Raw genomic sequence first — 25,152 nt, forward strand, 5'->3', positions numbered from 1 at the left:
AAAATTCACTATTCCATTTAACAGAGTTCAGAAAGGGCTAGTGAATTCCTTAGGGGCCTCATAAATTCAAATTCTCACTGTATATAAAAAGAACATGAATTAAGACAATTTAAGAATTATTTGAATTTTACTGGTATTATGATTACCTTGTTAGGTCCTTAGTGCTGATAATATGCTCCTTTTCTGGAGCATCAGAAGCAGTAGAGGTCTGACACCTTAGAGATCCAAGATCTGTGTATTCTACCAATAAATTTATTACATATGCCCAAAATATAGGCCCCTTGAAGCAGCTGCTAGTATTTACTAGAGGGTTATTGGATTATGCTATACCTTGCACAGTTGGGAAATATTTTACAGAGAAAAGACTGACGACTTCTTTAAATCCTGAATGGTCTTGTAAATAGAAACTATAATCAGAATAATGGAAAGGTACTAATTGGTAATAATTAGGAGGTAATAATTTCATAAATAATGTGGAAGATTACATTTTAAGTTCAAATGAAAAAATCCAACTGTCTACAAAATATTATAAAATCTTTATTTATGTATCTATTTATTAATTCATGGTTTTGCTAAATCGTAGAAGTAATTTCTTACATAGCAGATTAAATCATAAAGTTTGCCTATGCCAAGACTCTTCATAGCACACTCTATACATCCAACTTTTTTTGATCTCCCAGAAGATATTTGCTCTTTGCCTTCCTAAGTAATTTCATATTTTCCTTCAGTTTTCAACTTTGTTGTTAACTCTATTGAACCTAATACATTTCAAACTCTTTCCCTCAAATAGCCCATACATTCCCATAAGATAAGATTTCAAAATTCTTTACTATGAATGTTCTCCAAAGAAAATAGTTTACTAAAGATAAGTGGAACTTATAATTATTCATTGTGCTGGATGTGTGAGCACGTCCTGGAGAAGGGACAGTTGCAAGAATTTTCTTCATTCTGAGAAGAATGGAAACATGTTCACGTAAGTTAGTTACAAATGTAGTTAAAATAGCTCCATGAAAACATCCCTAATTATACCAAAGACATTAATTATATCCCTTTATTTTTCATGGTTATTTACACATGTATTTACTTAAGAACATACTCCCTAAATACAAAGAGACATTGCAATAAAGACCAAGCTCCCAAGCTCCAAAGAGTTCATAGTATGAGTTACCAGTATGATAAATTGATTGACATAATCAGATCTCTGGCCCATATATCTACAGATTACAGTAACTCGTCCCAGTTGTAGGGAAAGGAGGCAGGGTTTAACATTAGGTAGGTGTGATCAATTATATATTCTATCTCATTTCATCATTTTTTGATGGACTGTCTCCTTAAGCATGAGAGGGAAGGAGCCGCCACCACTGGAGTTTCAGTCCAGCCCCAGAGCCGCTGCCCTGCTATCACTGGACACCATAATCCCGGAGTTGCTGCCTTGCCTCTGCTTTTGCCCCCAGGAGCCACTGCAAGCCCAGAGTCTCTGTTTTATCACGGCTGCTGACACTGCCAGAGTCAGTATTTTTGTCAGCATAACTTATTTCAGACAAAATAGTTTTCCAGGTTTTGCTTTGCCCCTGTTCTCCATTGTTTTCTTATCCCGACCGCATAGTCCAGAGGGGAGGGGGAGCCTCTCAGACATATTGTCTTTTTCACCCTTTTGTCCTAAGGATGAAGGGACTAGGAAACAATTTCTGTCTTATTTGGCTTAAACCGCTTTCCTTAGTATCTTTGCAATTACTGCTATTTCCTTTAGTAAATTGTTATTTTTTTACTTATATCTCTTTGTATTGTCCCTTCATTATTGGGCAGGGGTGGGAAGAGGTTAAAACAAAAAGGGAGTGACTTGTTTGGAGCCTCAGTCCTCTGGTAACTCTTCAAAGTCATCACACTGATTTTCCAATGTGGCCTGATTTACAGAATCAGAGCTATATCCATAATACATAAATGAAGGATGATGGAAAATATGTGATGAGAAAATAACTGAATAAGATAGATTTATAATCTTAGATTTTATTGTTAGTGTTCTTTTCCATTATACTGACTTTCAAACAGATTTTGTTGTCATCTCAGGGAAAGATTTGACGAGTTCATGGGACCTTCAAATGAATAAAAAAAGTTCTCTGACCCACTTTGTGGCATACATACTTTTATAACCAGCATATGTTCTGTCCAAAGAAGAGAATATATGCTGCCCATACTCAAAGGACTATACTGAATAACCTGTGAAATCAAACTTCAATATGCAGAACTTGAAGGAAGTGAAATAGCAGACTTTGCAGATTGGGTAAAAGCCTGTCTTTGAGATGTTCAGAATAGCTTAGAAGAAAGCTCTGAAAGAAGTACTGTTCTTAACAAACAATGGCAATATATAGTATATTCTGCAACAAATGTTTAGAGAAAAGTGAACTACCTTCCTCTCTTAAGTTTTATCTTCCATTATTTAAAACAAAGCAATGTATTAAACCTATATTTTCCTTTGAAGTTAATGTGGTTTTCATGTTATAAAAGTTAAAAAAACCCCTTATGTAAACCTATAAAAAACATTAAGTGGTCCTGCTGTTCAATATGTATTTTTAAATTATAAAATCTCTATGATAGGAATTGAGAACTTTAGCTCTTTTGGTCTTTACTCAAAATAAATAAGTAAAAAAAACCAGCTTTTTTTTCCTGACCTTCCCATTAAAGATTCATCATGAGGGATAACATTTCTTAGAATCTTAATTTTCAATGTATCATTACTTAAGGGTTGAGTAATCTCCTTTTGACTGTAAAGAATTGCAAAATAAGCCTTTTTGGATTTTTCTGGGTAGCTAAACATACACAGGATAAAGCATGAATATTTTCAAAATAGTCTGAGTGTCTTTATAATACTGGGATACTCCCATAGTAATTCCTTTCTGCAGTAGCACAGATGTATCTTATTTATGTATGTATTTCTGGTGTTGTATCTATTTAAAACTACACTAAGCAGAGAAAAAAACATCCTATTGAGCTATGAGGCTTGGTAAAAACTGACGTACACTGAATCACAGATTATGATGGGGTTCGAAGAGACCTCTATAAGTTATCTGGTCCTGATCCCTCTTCAGAGCAGGGCTTACTTAAAATTGGATGAGGCTGGTCAAGGTTTTGACTGGATGAGTTTTCAAGGATGGAGAATTCTCAGTTTTCTTGGTCAACCTGTTCTAGTGCTTAATTGCTTTAATTTTGATTTTTCCCCCTTGCATTCAATGAGAATTTCATTTGTTTTGTTATTGTTCTCATTGTTTTACATTTTAAAAAATAGTCCTCCTCCTCCAATTTTCTGACCCCTTTTTAAGATACTGAGACACCATAATGTAGTTCTTCCATTGTCCTTCTCTTATCCAGGCTGAATAAATTTAATGCCTCTCCTTAAAGGTGTTGTCCTCTATTCCTCAGTCATCTCAGTGGTTCTCCTTTAGATTCCAGTTTTTCAATATTTCTCTTGCATTGAGGGTTCCAAAATGGAAAAACTTATGCAAATGTGGACTCATAAGTGCTGACTAGAAGGGAATAATCAACTCCATGACCATGTGGATAAACTCTTAATGGAGCCCAGTGCATCGTTAGCCCTTGCTGCCACAAGTGTGTACTGCTGACTGAGGTTCTGCTTTCTCCTGGCTATTTACCAGGACCCTTGGTCTTTTTTGCAAAGTTTTCTCTAAAACTGTCAATTCTTAGTCTGACATTTTGAGCTACCAGCCTACATATTTGTCTCCAGAGAGCTTCATGAGATTTCTGTTATCCCAATCCTCTAGCTAGTAGATCTCCCTAAATACCTGCCAGCCCAGCTATAACAGAAATGAGCTATGCTTTTAAGAAAAATAATTGTTACAGACAATGAAATCATAAAATAAAAGAGTTGCTTGCTCCTGAATATCATCAGCTAAGGTATTCCACAGCAATCTCTTTGAACACATCGTGAGGAAAAAGATACGTGCTTGTGTACGTGTTAATGTAAGGTTTAGGCAGTCTGGGTTGAATTCCAGCTCTAACTGGTCTTTTAGTCTCAGGCAGGTAATTCCTCTTTTTACTTTAGTTCGAGGTAAAAAATATTGAACCCAGTGTTTTATTCATTAGGGCTTTGTAAAGTTAAAATCACTGATGCATGGGAGGCAGTCAAACAATATTTCGGGTGAAAAGCAAAACTCATAGCATAGAGAGCAGTTATGCAAATAAGCTCCTATGCACCCATATATCCATTAATCAAGTTCACAGTGATTTTCTGAAATATATATTTGCTCCTTAAACTATATTAATTGTCAGTCTGAGTTAAGAGGAAAACATATCCTTTTTATTATTTATTTCAAAATTTAAGTCCAAGGTTTTTCCAAGTTTTTTTGCAAAACTTTATTTTCATGGTATTGAATAAATAATAAACAAAATTAATTTCATCTTCAGCTATGCCTAAATCAAAAGTGGTTAAAACTAACCCTTTTCTATAAATGAAGACAACTTTAGAAAATTATAAATGGAGTTAGTGATATCTAAAGGTAATATTCAGGAAGGTTGTTGACAAAAGTCGATGAATTAGTAATCCTTAACACATAGATAATTGACTCTAAATGAAAGAAAGAAGTTAGGACAACTTAAAATCCATAAGCTTTGCAAAAATATTGGTATAGAGATAATTTCCATAGATGCAAATATTTGTTACCATCTACATATGAATATATACTTCTATGTACTGCATTAGAATTTAATAATCTACTTATATAGTACAGTTTTATTTTCCAATATTCAACTTTTTATTTCATATTCTTCTCTTTATGCTATTCTATAAGAAGTATGATTTGCTATTATTTAAGTTTCGCTTCCCTTGAATTATATAATACTTCTTTTCACACAGGATACATTTTGTGTATGTGTGTGTGTGTGCATGCACTGATGTAGCCAAAGATTTGTCATATATGGTTTCTGACATGTCTGTTCAATTGTTTATAATAATCTCTTTTCAGAGATTTAGGGCTGGTCCTCAGGGAAATATGACATGATGCTTTAGTCCAAAATGTCCATCAAGCGATGTTGCCAAGATTCATCTTTTTTTCCCCAACATTTTACTTACGAATCTGTATGTAGAAAGTCTGAGAGTAATGCCTGCCATCAAATAAAACCCAAATTTGTCCTTTTGATGTTCTAATTAAGTTCTCTGTTCATTTTACTGTGATATGCAGATACTGTACCTGATTTCTGACAGTACCCTGATGAAACATGGTTCATCAGCAATGTCTTTCTAAGTAACTACTGCAGTCATTCATATATGCTTCATTAACTTAAGTGTGGTGAGTATTTTAAATTTTAGGATGAAAAGAAAGCAGAATATCCATTTAGGTATAGTGTATTTTGCCTTAGCTGTTCTATGCACATGGTTTAATGACTAAATCAAAGGAAATGGAAGCAGAAACAGCAGCCTTCTGGGTCACTTCCTATTATTTCCTCTCTGATCTTCTTGAGAAAACCATTTCTTGTCATAAGTGCATATATTTTTAAAATCAGATGATGAGAAAGATGTAGTTTCAGGAATGGGAACGTAAGTTTTAAAATCAATCCCTAAATAAGAGGGGAAAATGAAGAATAACAATTACGAATAATAATCAACAAGCTCTAGTAACAAACAAAATAATCACAGTACGAAACAAATAAAAACAGAAGGTAAAATAAACAGAAGCTTCTGAAGTACAATAATGTAAAAAGAGACATAAAATCTATAAGGAAACCATAGCTGGAATACTAAATTAATTTTTAAAATTAAGAAGATTAAAGAAGATTTTTTAAAATTTTTTTAGGAACATGTCTACATTTTCTCCACATGTCTAGCATTTGAGTATATTAATAAACACACATGTTAATAAATATTACTCGTGAGAAATTGATGGGCTAAGATCACACAGATAATTTCATACATAACAATAAACAGCCTTCAGGCTGGGGACTTTCAATATATACTGATGTACTTTTCAGTTGAACTTCCCAGCACAGCGCTCATAACATACAGTTAGCCTAAATTGTTATTTCGGTATTCAGCTGTTGATACAAAACTTCTGGAACTATAATTTTGAAAATTTTCAATCTATTTACTGTTGCAGTTATATTGTCTTTGTTCTGTTGATTAGAATGTATTAGAAAAGCAACCTTTAAGGATATTTTAACTTGCCAATTCATCCATTTATTCTAAAAAGACCCAAATGAAATATAAACTACATTCCCATTAACAAAACATAGTTTTATGTCACAAAGCTGGAGGATGTACTTGAATTGTGACTAATCCAAAGTAGGTATTTATATCATATTCGTAAATTGGACTTCATTTTGTCAGAGTAGAAGCTGAAGAGAACTGAAAGAACCAAACACATAAACCAAGGGTTTAGTGTCTTACATATGCATTATACCATGAGATGTACCTTCCTTGGCTACTTTTCTATCACAAAAGTGAAGGCATTGAGGTGATGGATTATAAAGGAGAACCACCTTGATGCTTTTAATCCTGATGGATAAGGTCTCCTAAGAAATCTGAAGAGTACAACAGAACATAGTGGTACAGCTAAGTCTAAGGTCAGTGTACAAATTTGTCTGTGAGTATCACTGACTGCTCAGGATGTTGTGGCACACAGATTCTAGCTTAATTATAATTTAAAACTGCTGTAGCCCCTTCCTGGTTGTTTGTTATCTAGACAGTTGTAGCCTATATGACTGTAATGGGGAAGCAACAGTCATGACAGATGTGAGCATAAGCATTGCTGAAGTTGATGATCTCAGGATGAGTCTCCAACAGTGAGTTCAAATTTAAAAAAAAAAAAAGATATAGAAATTGTGGGAGCAAATTAAGTCAACAGTACCTACATTTAGTTAATTAGAATCAAAAACGAGTTCTTTGGCCTTGGAGATGAGAAGGAGTGTGTGAATCAAAACACTGAGTTTCCAAAAGGTCCTGGGAATTCTAGTTAACTAAAAGACAACACTAGGTGCTGTTTACCCCAAGAGGTTAATAAAAGGGGAATGCAGAAAGAGCTCTGTGGAGAATCCTGAAAACTGAATCGTGGTGTGTGCAGCCTCATTTCTTCAGCACCCATATTTGCCATAAGAAATCATATCATTCAAATAGTTATACAATTGAGATTCAGCCATGTCACTCAAGACTAAAGGGTGTCAGACCTGTCTGGGGAAGTGACAGTTGAATATACTTTTGCAAGGTAGTGACTTTAGATAGTTCACCAAATCTCATCAAAATTATGTATGTTTTGGTTGGAAGAACAGTACTTTTGAGGAAAAAGTCTAAATTATCTACTGGATCTAGAACCCAGTCAGCACCATAGCAACATTTATCATTAAAAACTCTTCAAGACAACTACTAAATGATCAGACAATACAAATACTTTTGGTGCAAATGTGTGTCATTAAAAGTTGTATCACGTATTGATATGGAAAAGTTTTCAGTTGCTTAAATATGCTTTAATTGCTTCAGGTTTACTAAATTTATTTCATTTTGAAAACATGGCAGCTGAAAAATGTTAAAAAAATATTAGTACAAAAAAAATACAAACAAAATTACATACAAATACATGCTTGGGAAAAGTAAAAAAAAAAAAAAATTTGAAGAGGATGTTCTGACTTTTATTGCCATGGGTTCTTCCACTCAGTCTATGATGTGATATGTTTGTAGTCATTAGAAATGAAACTGAATAGATAAGTACCATAAATCTTGATTTTAAAGATGTTTATTGGACTTAAGGTAGCAGAGGATGTGTGTGTAGGATTAGATACAAGTTATATACATTTGACTATCAGCTATATATGGGATAGGTTAAGTATCAAGTATTTACATAAGCATTTAAAGTAGAATATTTCCTTCTCTCTCCTCTTGGAGGGATAGCAACAATTTTTGCTATTAATGTATTTACTATATAATAAAATATACAATTGAAATGCTGATTTACTAATGTAAGTCTGTGACACCTCATGAACAATAACAAGCAAAAGAAATTTTTAGATCAAGTAGTTCGTCAATGATTTATTTGAAAGAAGCACCCTACAAGCAGAGGATGAGTCTGGATGATGCTACCACAGACTAACTAAATGCCAAAGCAAGAGCATTTGAGATAAGGGACGGGTAGGAAGAAGGCATTAGAGAATGGGAGGGGCAATAGAACTGAGCTGCAGTTCTGAATGTAAGAGATAAAGTCTTTTTTTTCTGAGTTTTTCCTGCCTGCACTTTGTCTTCTTAAAATGCAAGGTTAAAAGTCTTTTTACTTTTTTTTTTAAGTGTCTTTAACTTTGCATGTCACAATGAAACTTCCGAACTAGCTTTTCACCCCCCCCATTTTATCCTCTTCCCACATTAAAAATAAGCATTCACTGGGAATATTGAGGTCAGAGATTTTTGATCTTCAGTATTACATGAATACTGCAGTGCTACTGTAATCTTTGGATCACATTTCCAAAGAAGAAGGAAAAAAACTCAGAATGTTTTTCATTCATGAACCAATACAAAATAAAGAGCATACAGATGTGATAGCTCTTTGGTGGTGCATCATGTCTTGTCTGAAACTACCATCAACCAGACAAAATAAAAGAGGGCGGCAGAATTTCTGCAGCTAAAAGACTGCAAACAGTAAATAAGGACATCCATGGCACTTGGAAGTAATTAAATAATTGGAGATTAAACTAATCTAAACTAAAAGCCTCCCAGGCATTGAAAGTAGATCCTAGAGTAAACTTGATTGAGGAAAAATGTTTTTTAAACAAATGATACTTTGAAAGAATAATCTAATCCTGTTAATGCCTAGAGGGTTGTTTCTGAGGCAGTTATAAAGGAAATCAATAAGAAAACAAAAATTCTAATGAATCATAAGTAACATAAACAGGAAGGACTTTTCTCACTGCACCTTCTGATCCTCAGCATTTTCTGTTGAACTCATTACTAGTTAACGAAAGTTAGTTTTGAGCAATCCTGATTGCCCAAAATTCCTTTGTAATCTGACAGCCTTCTTGACTACTTTCCCTGTTAATAATCCTTTCTCTTTTTCTTTTTTGGTTTGTTGAGTTTTGTTTGCTTGGTTTTTGTTATTGTTTTTGTTTTGGGTTTTTTTGAAGGGGGTGTGTTTGGATTTTTTGTTGGGTTTTTTGTTTGGTTGTTTTTTGGGGTTTTGGTTTTAGATTTTTTTGTGTTTTGTTGTTTGGTTTGGGGCTTTTTTGTTTGTGGTTTTTTTTCCTGTACAGTTTGGACTTCTCAGTTTTTAGATTTTGGCCATTGCTTTTTCTGTTGTCATGTTCTAAGGCTGTGAATAACTCCTGTCTTTGATTTGTATTGTTATGCTTTAGAATCTTACATTTCAAGCATTGATCATATCTTAATATTGATTGAACCTTGCTGAAATGCATCATGTTTAGTCCTTCAGTCCCTTTACACACATAATATTTATATCCCTTTTTCAAATCTTTAATTTTATTTCCCACTATAGTTGTCATACATTTCAAACCATGAAATGAACAACTCCATATATGAACACAAACTTTAGTCATTAAAGCTATGCAATATATCATTACTACTTGTCTGAAACACAACCTTGGTGTTTACTTCATGTCAGCATCACAGTGAGCACTTGCTTTTTTTTTTTTTTAGTGGTGGTGGTATATTATTCCTGGATATTTTAGACTTATCAGCTGTATATTCTGAGGTTTTGTCTGTGCTGTTTATTTCTTTCACTCTTGTAGTGCTCTAGAAGAGAAAGATTATAAAAAAAGTGTCTGGCTGGTTTGCATCAGGGCTTGCAGCACTTACTGCTCTAAGAAGAAATAACTTCCACGTCCTGGATCTGGGACCCATTGAATATGTACAGAAATCCTGCTACAAGTCAGCTAAACTTTAAAAAGGGCAGGCTGATATTCATCCACAGCTTCTGCAAGAAGCAGCTCTCATCTTTTGCAGAGTGCCCACTAAAGCTGTTATTTTCACTGATGTGATATGCTACATGCTAGAAGTTACTTCCATCTCCAGCTAAGGTTCAGTTCAGAAGCAGAAGTAGTGACATTTTGCTATGTTAGTCAAAAACTTAATTTTAATGTTTTTTCTCAGAAAAAAATCAGTGGTTTTGCAAAGAAAAAACATCTATTTGAGGGGAAAAATTAGTTGTTCTTCAGAGAAAAGATTATTATTATGTTATTATTTAGTGCATAAAGGTTTCTGAATTCAATCATCAACATAGTTGTAAATTTTATAGCATGGGAAAGAAAGAGAAAATATCAAAGGAGGATAACCCTCTTTTTCATATTTATTCATTTCTTCAGCTCTGTACTGTGTTACATTTCATGGCACCTCATTTAGCTGATTCATTTCAGCATTTGTATATAATCTTTCTTATATATTATTTTGCAATGAAATATCAATAGATGTTTAGATAAAAGAAGTGAAGTTCGGAAAATCTTTTGAGATTAAGTAAGGAAAGTATACAGCAATCAACACATGAAAGAAAACATCTAATTTAAAATACAGAATATCAATTATTTGCTGGAAGAAATGTAGAGTATTACTAACAGAAATGAAAATGTATTTCAAATTTAAGAAGAGACTAGTGTTTTATATAATGGTATATGCTTGAAAATGGCCTCAGATTTCCTAGAATCATAGAAAGGCTTGGATTGGATCATCTAGTTCCAAATGCCCACACCTTCTACTAGACCATGTTTCTCAGAGCTTTGCATCCTCTACCATATTTGATTATTCAGCTCAGTCTTTGCTTCAATTCAGAAAATTATGAACTGGGCAAAAAAAAAGTTGTTTGTGTATGTGTATATATATGTGTGTGTGTGTTGAGGCCTTTGAATTTTTAGAATTTTTAATTCTTTTTAGAATTTAATGTAGCTGGAGTTTTTCTTCACTTTAGACTGTTACTTTCTCACAATTTGTGTGTCACATTCCTGAAGCTTCGGTTTAACCATCTTTTAACGACAATAGATTTTTAGCAACAGCATTTCATTGTGCATCTGGACTAGAATAACAAGAGATATGGTAGACAAAACAAGATAGAATGCTCAAGGCCCTTGGAGGGGCTCCAGTGGGGCAGTTCTGAGGGTGGTACCCCGGCAAAAGGGGTTTTAGGATTGGATGTCCCCATTAGATATGATAATTAGTAAAAGATATAAAAGTGTAAGAATTCTGTATGTGAGCGCATATGCCTTTGTACTCTGTGGCCAGAAGACCTTCATTAAAAGAGCTACTCTCTATCTTATCTAATATTGCCTAGAGAGTTTTTTTTCTCCCTGGATCTTTAGGCAGCAGTGCATATGATTGAAGATTAGAGGAAGCCCAAAGTATACTCTTGTTGATATGCTGTGTGGTGTGAAATGACTAGTCATCTCAGAAGGGATATCCACTCTGTACTGCTCAAATTACCAGCAATAGGAAGAGACTACTCCCTGGGATAGATGCTTTTAGCAAAACAGATGAAGCCAAATAGTAACCTATTTGTAATGTAATAATTCTCTTGAACATGAGCCTGCTCTTAGTCCCTAGAAATGATTGTATTCGTCAGACAGATTCTCTTGAAATTATCCTCTTTCACTGTCTGTATTCAAACTCCTAAAAGATAAGATGGGAGCTATATCTCCATTGCACTTCTCTCTGTCTCTCTCTTTGAAAGCAGCATTTTGATAGCTATCTTCTCAGTTTTTGAGTCATGAGATTTTAATTTGCAATGTGAAACTGAGGTATTTAGTGCGTAAGCAGCTTATGAAACATACATTTTTCAAACATTAAGATGCATTTATGACTTTCATTAAAATCTTGTTTCTATATATGAAGCTGTTTGCCCCTTATTTAATGACTTTACTAATAGTTGTGTTAATATGTTCTGTATACAAGCCATGATTTATAATTTTTTAAACTTTATTGAAAGCCTAAAAGACAATTAAAAATATTAAAGGAGACTACAAAAGTTGTTAAGAGCTGGTTTTATCTGCAATGAGACGACCATGATTCATTTTGATGATTGTTCACATTGCCTCATGATAAACTGCTGTATCTGTTAGACAGAAATGTATATGAACAGATTTAGTTAAATGTAGCACTACACTATAGTACAATATTGTTATTCTAAGGTCTTTAATGGCCTTTCTTTCAACTCTTACATATATTTACAACCACTTTATCTTAATTTTAAAATCTTAACTGTTTTAAGGCATAAATCAGATATATTGTGTAGCTTTGATATAAGATCTTTGTTGGATTGGTTTCAGCAATAGCAGAACAGGCAAAAAAGAGTCTAGTTTTCTGTCTTTCTGCTTATTTTGATTTTTTTCCCCCCATTAAATAAGAAAAAGAAGCTGGTTGCTTGAAAATAGAAAAAATAATGTTTCAACTAAATGCAGAATCTATTTACTAACTTTTCCTGGGAAAAAAAAAAAAAAGAAATTAAATGTCCTACAGCGATTTTCACTGAGATTTACCAATACTTCTATTTCACTCTTAATGAGCAATTAAGCAAATTGGCAATTAAGGAAAACCTTTTAGGCTCCAAGGGCATATATGAATGGTCACTTTTATATCAGAAGATCTTATCAGTCCTGGTAGAATATTCCAGAACAGAAAATTAATTATCTAAGTTAAAAACTTCCTTGATGCTTTAAATGATTGTTCTTAATCACCTTTTTCTTGGGAGGGGGTAGGGGGGATGGAGAAGACAGAGGGGAGAAGCAGGGTTATAGTAGTGTTTCTGCTGGGGAGTAAGGGAGAGAGACAGGGACAGGGGGAGGGACAAAGGAAGCAAACAAGGAAACTTCTGGTAAAAAAATTGAATAAACTTTCATTAGTTACTAAAACATGCTCATTTTAGGGAAAAAAAAAACAAAACCGAAAACAAACAAACAAAAAATCACAACTAACCAAACAAAAAACCCCAACATACAAAAAACCAAACCAAAACAAAACCAAATCGAAATATTCAAATGAGTTTAAAGGCACTGGGGTTATCTGTAGGAAAAAGAAATAACAGTTTATTGGAACAAGTCAGTGCAAGTTTTAAGGGATAGCACAGAAAGAAACCAACTAACATGAAATTTAAAGTTTTTAAAAATCAGTTCTCTATTTGTGTCCTGTAGCAGGACTTGTTAGTTTACCGGATCTTCAGGACACACTATCTCCAATGTTTGATAGCTGTGAATATATTTCGTTCCAGCTAGAGGAATGTGATTTGCTGAAGGCATTATTAATATGAAGGAGTAAGGGAGGAGGCACATAACTAATGTCTCAAATTCACATCCCGATTAAGTCTTTTAAGGATCTGGTGACTGCAGGTATACAGAAACTCTGGATTCTCCCTACTCATATTGAGGTTTTTTGGAAGATTTTGGAGACTTCCTTCAATGTAAAAATAGTTCCAAGGAAATGGAATTGTCTTGTTATAGTTGCTTCTACAGCTCAGACATATGATCTATCTGCATGGAACAGGAAAATAGGAGGATTATTTGATTATCATATCTACTTCCATATTTCCCTGGATGGTGAAAAATACCAGATAGGTCTAGAGAAAGGCACTCCTTTCTCTTGATCACTCTATCTATGACAGCAGGGACTCCAGCTTTTCTCACTCTACTTCCAAGGTGTAATCTCTTATTTCGGTAAAGTGTTTCTTCATTTTATGGAGTGTGCAACTGAATTTTGCTCAGAAATCTGATTTTTTAGATTTTTTTTCTTTAATTATTCTCAAAGCCATCTATTAGAGGCTACAGTGTTGAACCTCTTCAGCTTCTTTGACTCAAAATGTAGGACTTTGAGTCAGAATACCTCTGTTTATTGTCTGTGCCTTAGAGGGATTTAAATTCACTCAATAAATTGGGAAGTTCAGCTGATCATCAGTGTTTATTTCTAAAAAAAAAGGGTTTCCCTCAAACCAAATAATCACTACTTTTTATTGGAATTACACAATGAAAGTTCTGACCCAAAACCAACTCGAATCATATGTTAAAATTCATGGAGGATTTGGAAATCTCCATGGTTTCTGGTATCTACCTGCCTTTTCTCCTATTTTTCTTCTTAAACATAGTCTACATGCTTCTTTTGAAGCTCACTCCAGGGAAGTTTAATGTTAAAAGTTAATGTTCATTGGCTGAGGCTTCACACTGTCTCTGCAAAGGCAAGTTTTAAAGTTTCTGGTTAGACAGGCTGTTTTCCTCTCTTTTTGCCCAAAGTAAGATTTTAATCCATTCAGTTCCCATCAAATACCAACTGGAAATTTCGAGAAAAAAACTGATAATATGCAGTAAATAGTAAATATGAAAAATATTTTCCTATTTTCTATATTTCCTACAGGTATTCACAAGACATAAACAAATAATATATACATATATATGGAAATATCTTCCATGGTGCCTTTTTTCCTTGACTTCTTTTTACTGAAGCACAGAAGCATATATTAAAAACAAACAAAAAAGTAGTTAAATAAGAATCATAGGATGACCTGGGACCTTCAAGATCATCTGGTTTCAACTACCCTGCTGTAGGCTAGGATACCTTTTGCTAGACCAGGTTACTCAGGTACAACATGAATCTCACACAAACACAAAAACAATTCACAATGCCTTTTACTCAAATTAGCAAAGAAGATAAAACCTTTTTTAACATGGAACAGATACACAGCTCCCTTCTGAATGCTCCCTATGGTTACATCTGTGCTGCTAAATGAAGTATGGGGAAGCATTTTCCCAGACACAATGGCCAATGGGTCCAGAGAAGTGGGCATATATCTCTATAAACTCTCTCAGCCTCCAAAACCAGCCAGAGATGATACTTGGACTGCCCTAACTTCTAAACTCTGCCTGAGAAGCATTTGAGGGAGCTCTACTTTACACAATCCCAAAGTTCTAAATGTCAAGGACTATTCTGATCATTCACTAGTAGAGAAAGAATAATTGCTATAACCAGTAGTTAAACATGGTTCTGTTCAATTAATTAATCCAGCCACAGCTCAGAGGCATAGTGTTGCCACCTGGGTTACCCTAAGGGCATAACCACTCAAATTATGACTGAGCCATTGAATCCAGCACAGTCACTGCTTACGAAGGTAAGAACATGTTAGTAATGTTGAAGCCTGACTCTTCCACCTGGATCAGCAACCTTGATAACAAGCAGATTGAGGAATTCATCATATAGGCTGTCTTGAGTCTGATTCACAAAGGAAAGCCTCAACAGGGGTGCCGATAGTTGACTTTAGATAAAAGCGAGTGAAGGTGAGTCTCCCTAAAGCAAAACTCTGGAGTCTGAAACTATTCATTCCTAGATATTGTTCTCTTCATATTAGCAAATGTTCTCAAGCAGTTCATTAATGAATTTGGAGTTTCACCTCAGCTCTCAATGAGGTCAAACTGTTTCATAAATTAGGAAAATATGGGTTTTCTACTATTCTCCTTTTTTTTTCACTACTATAACATAAACTTTCCAAAGACAAGTCAGTATCCTGTGTGCAGATATACAGACAGTATTTAGAGGTAACACCTTCAGTACTTTATATGTATATCTCTCATATAAATGAGCAAGATGTTATTACCCCACATATATAAAGAGGCCAAAGGGGTCATTATTGCCATATAAGGAACAAAATCAAACATGTATTGCATGATTCTGAAGGCTAGGGTGTCCTTAGTTACATTTATTCAGGAATGTCTCCAGGTGCTGAGGTTGATGGTCACTGAATGGCCTGAATTGATGTTCACAGAGCATGGACTGCACCAGAGGCTGGCTGCGTGCGGTCTGGCTAACAGGAACAGTCCTTGAATGGTCTGAGTCGTGAGCTGCTCCCTACTCTCACAAATATAAAGCAGCTGAATATTTCTCATGTTACAACACAAAGAAAGAGAATGAGGTCTATATATCATTGTAAATCTCTAACTTTCTCATTATAAATGAAGGACTATAACTGGAAATAATTTAGAAAGTAGGTTTGCCTTCCATCCCAGCACAAACATATGGAGTACATACCTCTGAACTGGATTAATGAGTGACCTACTTGAGCTTTGTTGAACATTCATGTATCTGTACAAAGAAAGAAATGTAAAGCTTCCTACAAAAGTTATAATGTGCATGAAGAATTCCTTCATTTCTTGCTTGTAGAACATTATTAAGTAAAGACACACACAGCTTGTTGTATAAGAAAAGAACTAAATGGTTTCTAAAATTACTTTCTGCTACTACTATTATTGTGTAGCAACAGTACATCAATCTAAAACCAACTAATTTGTGCAAGAATGAGAACACGATACACAGTAGCATTATGGTTATCTCAGAACTTTTTCATTAACTGCTCTATTATGCTTCATGCACACATTACAATCCGTTTCATCATCTCTAAGCTGACACAGAATCTCTGCTTTGTTTGTGACTATACTTTTGAGTGCAAAATAATTAGCTAATATAATTGCTTATTAATAAATTAATAGTGTGTTAGAGGCATAGTCTTTTGTACCTACATAAGCTAACAAACAAAAAAAATTCCAGAAATAAACAAATTTTAGAAAGGCTTAAACCAATGCAATTATCCAGTTTTTAACAGATTTTTACATAAAAATATTAGTTCTGTCAAGTTGAATTAAAGGATTCTAAAATGCATTTTAAAACATACAATTTGATTATTCTGAAATTAAAAACAAATAAAATCAAAAGCAAACAAACAAAACCCCCAAAACCACAAACAAAGAAAAAAGAAACACCAAAAACCCCTTAAAATGCCAAATAGTCCAGGTTCATAATCTCACAGGTTTTAAACCACAAGCATTACATTTATGAAAATTTTCTTCAAAAAGAAAATCTGATTCATCCTACTGAACCAATGTGCTCAGTTAAACTTATGTTAATGGACTCATCTTGGCAGTTGATACAGAGAAATAAGCTTTTTCTAGAAGTCACTGTAGATTTTCTGCTCTTTCAATGTGCTGAACAGCAATTCACAGGTGAAGTTAACAGTTAGATCCAAACTTCAGAAGGAACACTCTAAAGTTCTTACCCTTCCTTCGTTCTGTCAGAAGAATCCTTCTCTGGCAGAAGACAATAGTCATCAAAATAGACCAGCTCCTCCCTGCCTCCTGTCTGTAGCAGCATCTTCTGTGGTGTGACTCAGTGGCAGTTTACTCTTTTTCTTCCCACCTATCCTGTTTCTCACAGCTCAGTCCAGCCCTATTCTTTTGCCTGTGATTTTTACTGAGAAAAACTAGCTGAAGACAGACTAATAGACTCATTTCTTGGGAGCACCATAATAGTTTTGATCAACATTATTCTCACAAAGTGGTATCTTGAGCATTTGCACAGTTGCTAGTTTGGGGGCATTTACACTCTCCCCAGCACTTAGAAAAGTTTAACCTGTGAGTTTTATTCAGCTCTGTATCTTATTCTGCTCACTTCCCATTGATTGTCAAGATTTTCTTACATATAACTTCTCTGAAATTCTGTAACAGTGAATTAAACAGTGGATATACTGATCCGACTTCTCTTAAAATTGGGAGAGACTACCAGTTGCACTGTAAATAACTCCCTTTGATTATATATATATATATGTATATATATATATATATGTATCCGATTTGGTTTTCCACAGAGATTGTATTACCAAAAACTTAGGAATTTCCAGAAGATAATATTCCTTGCAACCTTGCCAAATTTTGTTTTAACTCTAAATTTGAGTTATTGGAGTTATGTTTTTAGCTAATGATTTTGTAAGTCTGTATGATATTGTATCTAAAATATTAAGTAAACCATAACAGACTATATATTTTTAAAATATTTTGTCCAAGAACATATGACAGCAAAAAGAAATAGGTCGAGGATGAAAAATAAGGAAGAGAAAGTATGTTTTCAAAATCTGAGAGTTGAGAAGAGTAGAGGTGAGATGGGAACCTTCACCACTTCTTTTGCTTTACAAGTAGCAGATCTTTCAAGTCAAATAATACAACAGAGTGAAGGAACTGGTGTAACCCTTTCAGACTTTATAACACACATGAGACTCATGCAGTTTGACTGTTGTAAATCGCCTGAAGTCTGTAGTTTTATATCTAGTATAGAAGAAATAAAAGACCCTTCTATTTATAATAATTCTCCTTATCATCATAATGATGAAAAATAACTGTTCTGATATTTAGCACCTCTCCTATCAACTGAAAATTTCCTGAGAATCAAGCATTCAATTTGAAAACCAGAGCAGACAATAAATCAAAGTATTACTGACAATCTTGGTGCAGAACAGGGGGACTGAACAAACATGGAAAATGCATCACCTTAGTAGTCCCACAAGGTCAAAGTCAAAGCACTTTTGGAATATTTACAGAAAATGTATCTGAGTACACATTTCCAAAGTCAGATATTATAAAAAGCATTGTTCTCCAGGCCAACAGGTTTCCAAAAAAATCTATGTCTTATAACTCACAATAAGTTATTCCAAACTTTGTACAAAGAGTTCCTCTATGGGCATAGTCCTCTTTAAATTCAAGAAATATGCCTGAAGAAATTACTCCCAAAACACAAATCACCTACAAATTTTTTGGGTAAAATTACAGATTAGCCTATTAATTGTCCTAGTAATTGCAAACAGACATAAAATGTCTGACATAAAATTCACTATTTTTCCTAATGTGTGCAAATTTAGTTGGCAGTGAAAACAATTTCATATTTATGAAAATAAATAAGTTTTTAAAATCACTGATGACTACTAAGAATTATAAAGGTACATAAAGGTAGGTAGGTAAAGTTAGACTTCTTAGAATGCAAAGTTCTGTCCTTATCACCTTGATACAATAGAAGTGGAAATGCTTTACATCCAAGCAGTGTGTCTGGTCAGGATTTAATTCTTTCATATTTTACCTAAATAAGTTCGAAATGGAAAGTGAAAGCTCCTAATTTTTTTGCATAAGATATTCAGAGAGGAACACACAGAATGAACAGAAAGTAGATTCATGTTTTAATTTCTGAGAATAACTGTTCATTGGATGCCATAATGTACATACAGAATGTACGATAACAGAATATTAACAATGTGAAGAGACTAGCCAAATATTTTTGATCAGAAAGGACACTGACTTCCTAGGATTAGGAAAAAACAAACAAATGAACTAGAAACCCTGCAGACAGGCCTTTCAGTGTGTCTTCTGAAAACTCTTTTATCTCTAAACATTTAATACTGGCAACATCGAGGGACTGGACCACTTTGCAAAAGTATGGCAATTTAAGTGTTTTAGGCCAGAATACATTTTCTTCAGTATCTGTCAATTTCTGTAATAGTCAGACATGTTTCTCCAGACACATTTTCACAATATTTTTAACCAAGTAGGAAAGTGAATGCTGGCTGTATTGTATTTAGAAAACATATTTTTTTCCTTTAGAAATATCTAATACCTATAAACTCAGAAGAAACAGGTCTGAAAATAGAGCTAAAAGATATAGTTTCCGTAGCAACAAAAATTCTTCAAAATTCCAATATCTCAAAGAACTACAAAAAGTATCTATTATGTGTACATTTTCCCCTACCCTGTATTCCGAGGCCTTCCTTTGTAATAGTGTGTATTCATACAGAAAAGCGAAATACTCTGTGAAATGAAGGATTTCAGGTCCTAGCAATTTTCCTTACTTATCTTTTGGAAGTGGCTTATGAAAGTGTACAGATTCACCATTTCTCACAAGGTTGTGAAAAATGTGACGAAGAAACTAGAGAAGAGGTCATTTTACTTACATGCATACATACACACATATAAAATACATATATGATAAAACACAAAAGCGAACAAACAAACAACCCCAAAACAAAACAAACACAGAAAACCCACAACCGGACAACGAAATTAAAAATAAACAAACAAACCCACCAACCCCCAACCTTCCCCAAAAAAACCCACAAAGAGATAAAAACAAAAGAGAAGATGACTGCTTATCAGAGGATGATCCAGAGAGGATGGCATGGCAGTAAGGGCTGTTTCATGGCAATTTTTGTGGGAAAGAACTAAAGGTAGCTAGTGAGAAACAATACACAGTAACAAGAGAGAATCAACATAAGAAAAAAATAGTAAATAAAAATATGAATAATTCACAGGTGAAAGAAATAGGATTTTGAAAATATAAAATATAAATATGTTTAATATAGAGGTTGATAAGGAAATTCAAGGAAGCGTTGCTTTTCTATTGTGATTTCCTGCATATTTCCTGCAGAGTTACAATTGGCAGTGGTAGAAGTCAAGAACTCACTCCAAATAACTGAATTAGAAGAATAAAAATGGCTGGGGTCTCTTGCAAAACATATATACTGCATCCTGCCCTGACCTGAGCCAACAAACTCACAAGCCATCTGTAGTTTGGACATGAGCCCGTGCTGAATTACAGGCATAATATGAGCTTTGAGGAAAGATAAGATAAACCTGCACAAGTTTTCTTCCAGTATCCACCAGCTGCATCCTTGCCTACAGTGCAGTAGACAAGAGATACCCTGTGAGAGCAGGTTTCTTCGAGAAAGAAATCCAGTGCCCTCTGACACACAGGCAAAGAAGTTTTCTAGGCAACCACCTGTGTATAACACGGATACTGGTACCACAAGTGTCCCCCAGGTTAACATAATGATCCAGGGCTGATGTCATGGAGTTCTATCAGTTTACGGTGGGATCAAAATTCTCCTTCTTAAGTTAGGTGTCAAAGTAGCTTTTTTTGCAAGTATGTAGTTAGTTTAGTGGTAGATTATTCCATTTCAAAATAAAGTGCATATATAACTTACTCATGCTAAGTGACTGGATAAAATTTTTTTTACTCACTTTGAGCTAGAGAATCCCTACTAATATCAGAGACATGGTTGATAAAGATGTGCAATGCCTCTTGCTTTTAAATAATAGAATGCTTAACGTTTTCCCGATGTAGTCAAAAATTAATTGGGAATATTGAAACAGTTGACTAGGTTACGACATTTATTCTCTTTTTGTTTTATTGTTTATCTAAATCTGTCCCCTTTGGGCAGCCAGCTTGATGTTTCTTTTTTTTTCTTTCTAAATCGTGCTTTGAAATACTGTTAAAAATATTTAATTAGAGATATTTTTTCCTGTATGCGTATTTATCAGTTCAGCAACTAGTAAGCCCACGTCACTTTTTCACTTTCCTCACTGCATGTGATCTAATTTGTCATGATTCATGCTGAGGAATAAAAAGCAAGTTGGAATATTTTCTAGGAATTCTAATTCTGCCCGTTACTGCCCATTTTGACTGAAGCAAATTTTTAGGTAGCAATTCTTACAGTTTTCTCTGTCCCCCTCACCTCCTTGTTGACACCATATTTTGTAGAAATACGTTTGCAGTAAACAGTTGGGATTCCATTAGACTGTTACACTTACAAATAATTTTTTTTTTCACTTACTCATTTGAGCATGTCAGTTTGGAAACTTTGTAGAGTTTTCAGATTAAATCAAGATTCCCTGAAATCAAACAAAATTCAGTTTTGTGTAGTCACAATTAAGGTGAAAATTCTAGGTGGTTCAAGGAACAAAGAACAGACCAATACTTAAAGAAAACAATTTAAATTAAATCTTCACTGTCACCTTTTCTGTGACTGTTGTAGGAAATAGTTTAAGCACTACTGTAATTTTTTCAATTACACTATTAAGTGCAGTTCAGTGCAATTTATCTTGTTCAGTACCAAGTAAAAAATAACCTCAGAGTCAGTAGACATTGGCTTAATCCTCGGTTGCATGGTGTATTTCTTATATTACTTTAGAAGGGTTGTTTAGGGTCAGCTCAACAAATTTTCGGGTTACAATTTACACTTCAGAGACAAAATTGTTATTTCTTTCAAGGAGAAACTAAGCATCTATAGGGAACTTTTCAAGAACGTATTTCACTGTTGAAAAGATTGGGTTTCTCACCAGTTAATTGAATTTTTATCATAATTTTTTCTAAGTCCAATACATAATTTCTTGTCAGAGGAAAAACTGGAGGCAAAACCAGACCAATTTTTAATCATAACAGTTTCTCATGTATTTGAGTAAAATACGGATGTCTCTTCCTCCTATATTGGTTTCTTGCATCCCATGTGAATAGTTAGAGGTATCAAAATCTGAAAATATTTTCTGAAAGTATTTCCAAATAACACTAGGAATCAGTAGATTTATTTTTCTTCATTTTGTCTCTTCTGTTTATTGGATTTGAGGTGCTTACAATGGGGCCTTGTTTTCCCTTGGTACTTTAATTTGATATTCTCATACAAACAATTGTCTCTTTTACCATTTGCTGTTTCCCTTTGATATGTCCCAGTTTTGATAATTTCAAAGGAAAATATATTTTAAGCTAAATTATATTTGATGGAATAGTGTGGTTTTATGAAACAAATAAACATTCTGATAAATTTATCAGATACTTTCTCCAAGTCAGAGGCAGCATATTTTTATCTTGTTATTTCTAGTAGAGAGAATTCTCCTGCATCATTTTCTAAGAACTTGACAAGCTTTTAAACCCAATCAACTGAGAAAAAATGCAGAGCTTACTTATGATATGTTTTGCCACAGTTTTGCATGAGTTTTGCTTTACTACACAAAGCTGTTACTTGTTACTGGGGTTTTTTTCTAAGCACTCCTTTGCCTAGACAGCAGTTTCTTTTATACCAGACCAGGTAAATAGAAATTTAAATAAAAACTCATTAGCCTTAAAAATTTATAGGGTCTTGCTTTAAGTTTTTACTAATACTATTGACTCATATTTGATTCCTTTTATACCTGACTTCTTCGCTCTTCCTCTCTGGCTTTTAATTTCAATAAAACTTACAAAGTAAACTACTATTCAATGTGAGGAAAAAATTACTCTCATAGAGAACTTTTAATATTTTCATCATCACTTTTATTATTTTCTTTTTCACAATAAAATATACACATAACCCCCGTGAAGCATACCTAACCTCATCCTAGTAGCATACAATAATTTGAGTTATAGGTAACATCTTTAATACTAACATGAAGAATTTTCTAAGAGAAGAGAGGCCTAATTGTCTATGGTGGTTTTGGCCTGGATAGAGTTCGTTTTTTTCATAGTAGCTGGTATGTTTTGGATTTGTCCTGGAAAAAAGCATTTATAATACAGAAATGTTTTCATTACTGCTGAGCAGTGCTTACAAAGGCCTTTTCTGACCCTTATACTACTCTAGCAAGGAGGTTGGGAGTGCACAGCTGGGACAGCTGACACCAACTGACCAAAGTGATATTCCATACCACAGGGTGTCATGCTCAGCATATAAAGCTGAGGGAAGAAGAAGGAAGAGGGGCATTCAGAGTGATGGTGTTTGTCTCTCTAAGTACCTCTTACGTGGGATGCAGCCCTGCTTTCCTGGGGATGGCTGAACATCTGCCTGCTGACGCAGTGAATGAATTCCTTGTTTTACTTTGCTTGTGTGCATGGCTTTTGCTTTACTTATTAAACTGTCTTTACCTCAGCCCATAAGTCTTCTCAGTTTTCTGTTTCTCTTCTCCTTCCCACTGAGGCTATGTGGATCTGAGCTGATGGCTGGGGTTAAACCACAGTATTGTCTGAGCTGACTAAACTAGAAGTCACTGAATCACACAACAGTTGACATTGGAAGGGATCTCTGGAAGCGATCTGGTCCAACCACTTGCTAAAGCAGGGCCATCAAGAGCCAGTTATGCAGGCCCAAGCACAGACTCCTTTTGGGTATCTCCAAGGAGAAGACTTCACAAGCTCTCTGACCAGTCTGTGCCAGTGCTTGGTCACTCTCACAGTAAAGTGTTTTCTGATGCTCAATCTCCTGTGTTTCAGACTGTGTCCACTGCCTTGTTTTCTCATAAGAGCCTGGATATGTCTTCTCTGCACACTCCCTTCAAGCATTTATTAACACTGCTAAGTACTCCCTCAAGCCATCTGTACTGGAAGCTGAACAGTTCCAGCTTCCTCAGCCCTTCTTATTTGAGAGATGCTCCAGTCCCCTAATCATCCTTGTTGGATTCTCTCCAATCTGTTCATGTCTCCCTTATACTGAGGAGCCATTGCAGACCATGAATTTTTTTTATTTGTGTATTTGAAGGGGTAAGACTGATTTTACCCCCAAATTCCCATAATGTTGACTAAAGTCCCCCCTTTATCAATATCCAAATATTTTTACATAGGCATAGATTATTAAGCATGACTCAGAAATTGCAACACCGAAAGATAGGCCTTCTTCTCAGATGTCTTTCAAAATCAAATGCAATACTTGGTACTTACAGGAATTTCAGGAATCTCTGAAACTTTTTGTGGTAGAATAGAAAGGAAAAACCTGCTTGTTCTTTTACATTCTCATTAACCACTGTTTTTTCCTAACAAATGGACAAAAAAAGGGAAGTAAGTAATTGTATTTTCCGTTAAATTGGAAAAAAGGAAATAAATACTGACAGAACTATAAAGAAACTCTAATTTATGAAAGTAAGACTCCTTTCTGAGTCTTTGAACTCTAGCGTTTGAATTCTCAGACAACTCCCCAAGTCTCTATGTTCTTCTTTGTTTATTTCACTTTCTCTTTGAAAGAAGTGAGGAGAAAGGGAAATCTATAAGTAAAAAAGAAGAAAGATAAACTTCAAAAGATTTCTACCTCACAACATCTGAGTAAAAAAAACCTGAGAAAGAATCTGAAGTGTGTTTTGTGGTATGTCTTTTTTCTGTATGTGTTTTTTGTTGTTGCTGCTGTTGAGATTATAAAAAGACATCCTTTTTTGTTTAAGACAGGAACATGTATGAAGTAAAAAAAAAAAGATGAAGTAGAAAAAAGAGACAAGTGCTATGATACCTAATGCTGACTAATTTAGCTACATATACATGACATGAAGAAAACTTTATGACATTTTGAAAGGTTTACAGTTATGCAATTTGAAAGAAAAAATATATAGAAGAAATGCTTACATTTCTAATTAGAAATTTTGTGTCCTAAAGTCCAACATCTGTTAAACTTCAGTTACAATGTCTAACTTTTTAGAATATTGTGAAAATATAATGCACTTTATTCCAAACATCTTCCAGTTTGTTTTTTAGTCTGGACAAATAGTAACAAACAGCAACAAGCCTATTCTTTCATAGGCTTGTCTTTTCTGGGGTGTACTGATCAGTGATCATCAAATCTAATCCTCTTCTTTAATTTTAAAATTATTTTGTTTCACAAG

Source organism: Manacus vitellinus, unplaced genomic scaffold (assembly GCF_001715985.3).
Source record: "Manacus vitellinus isolate BGI_N305 unplaced genomic scaffold, ASM171598v3 scaffold_1_pilon, whole genome shotgun sequence".
NCBI classification, from domain to species: domain Eukaryota; kingdom Metazoa; phylum Chordata; class Aves; order Passeriformes; family Pipridae; genus Manacus; species Manacus vitellinus.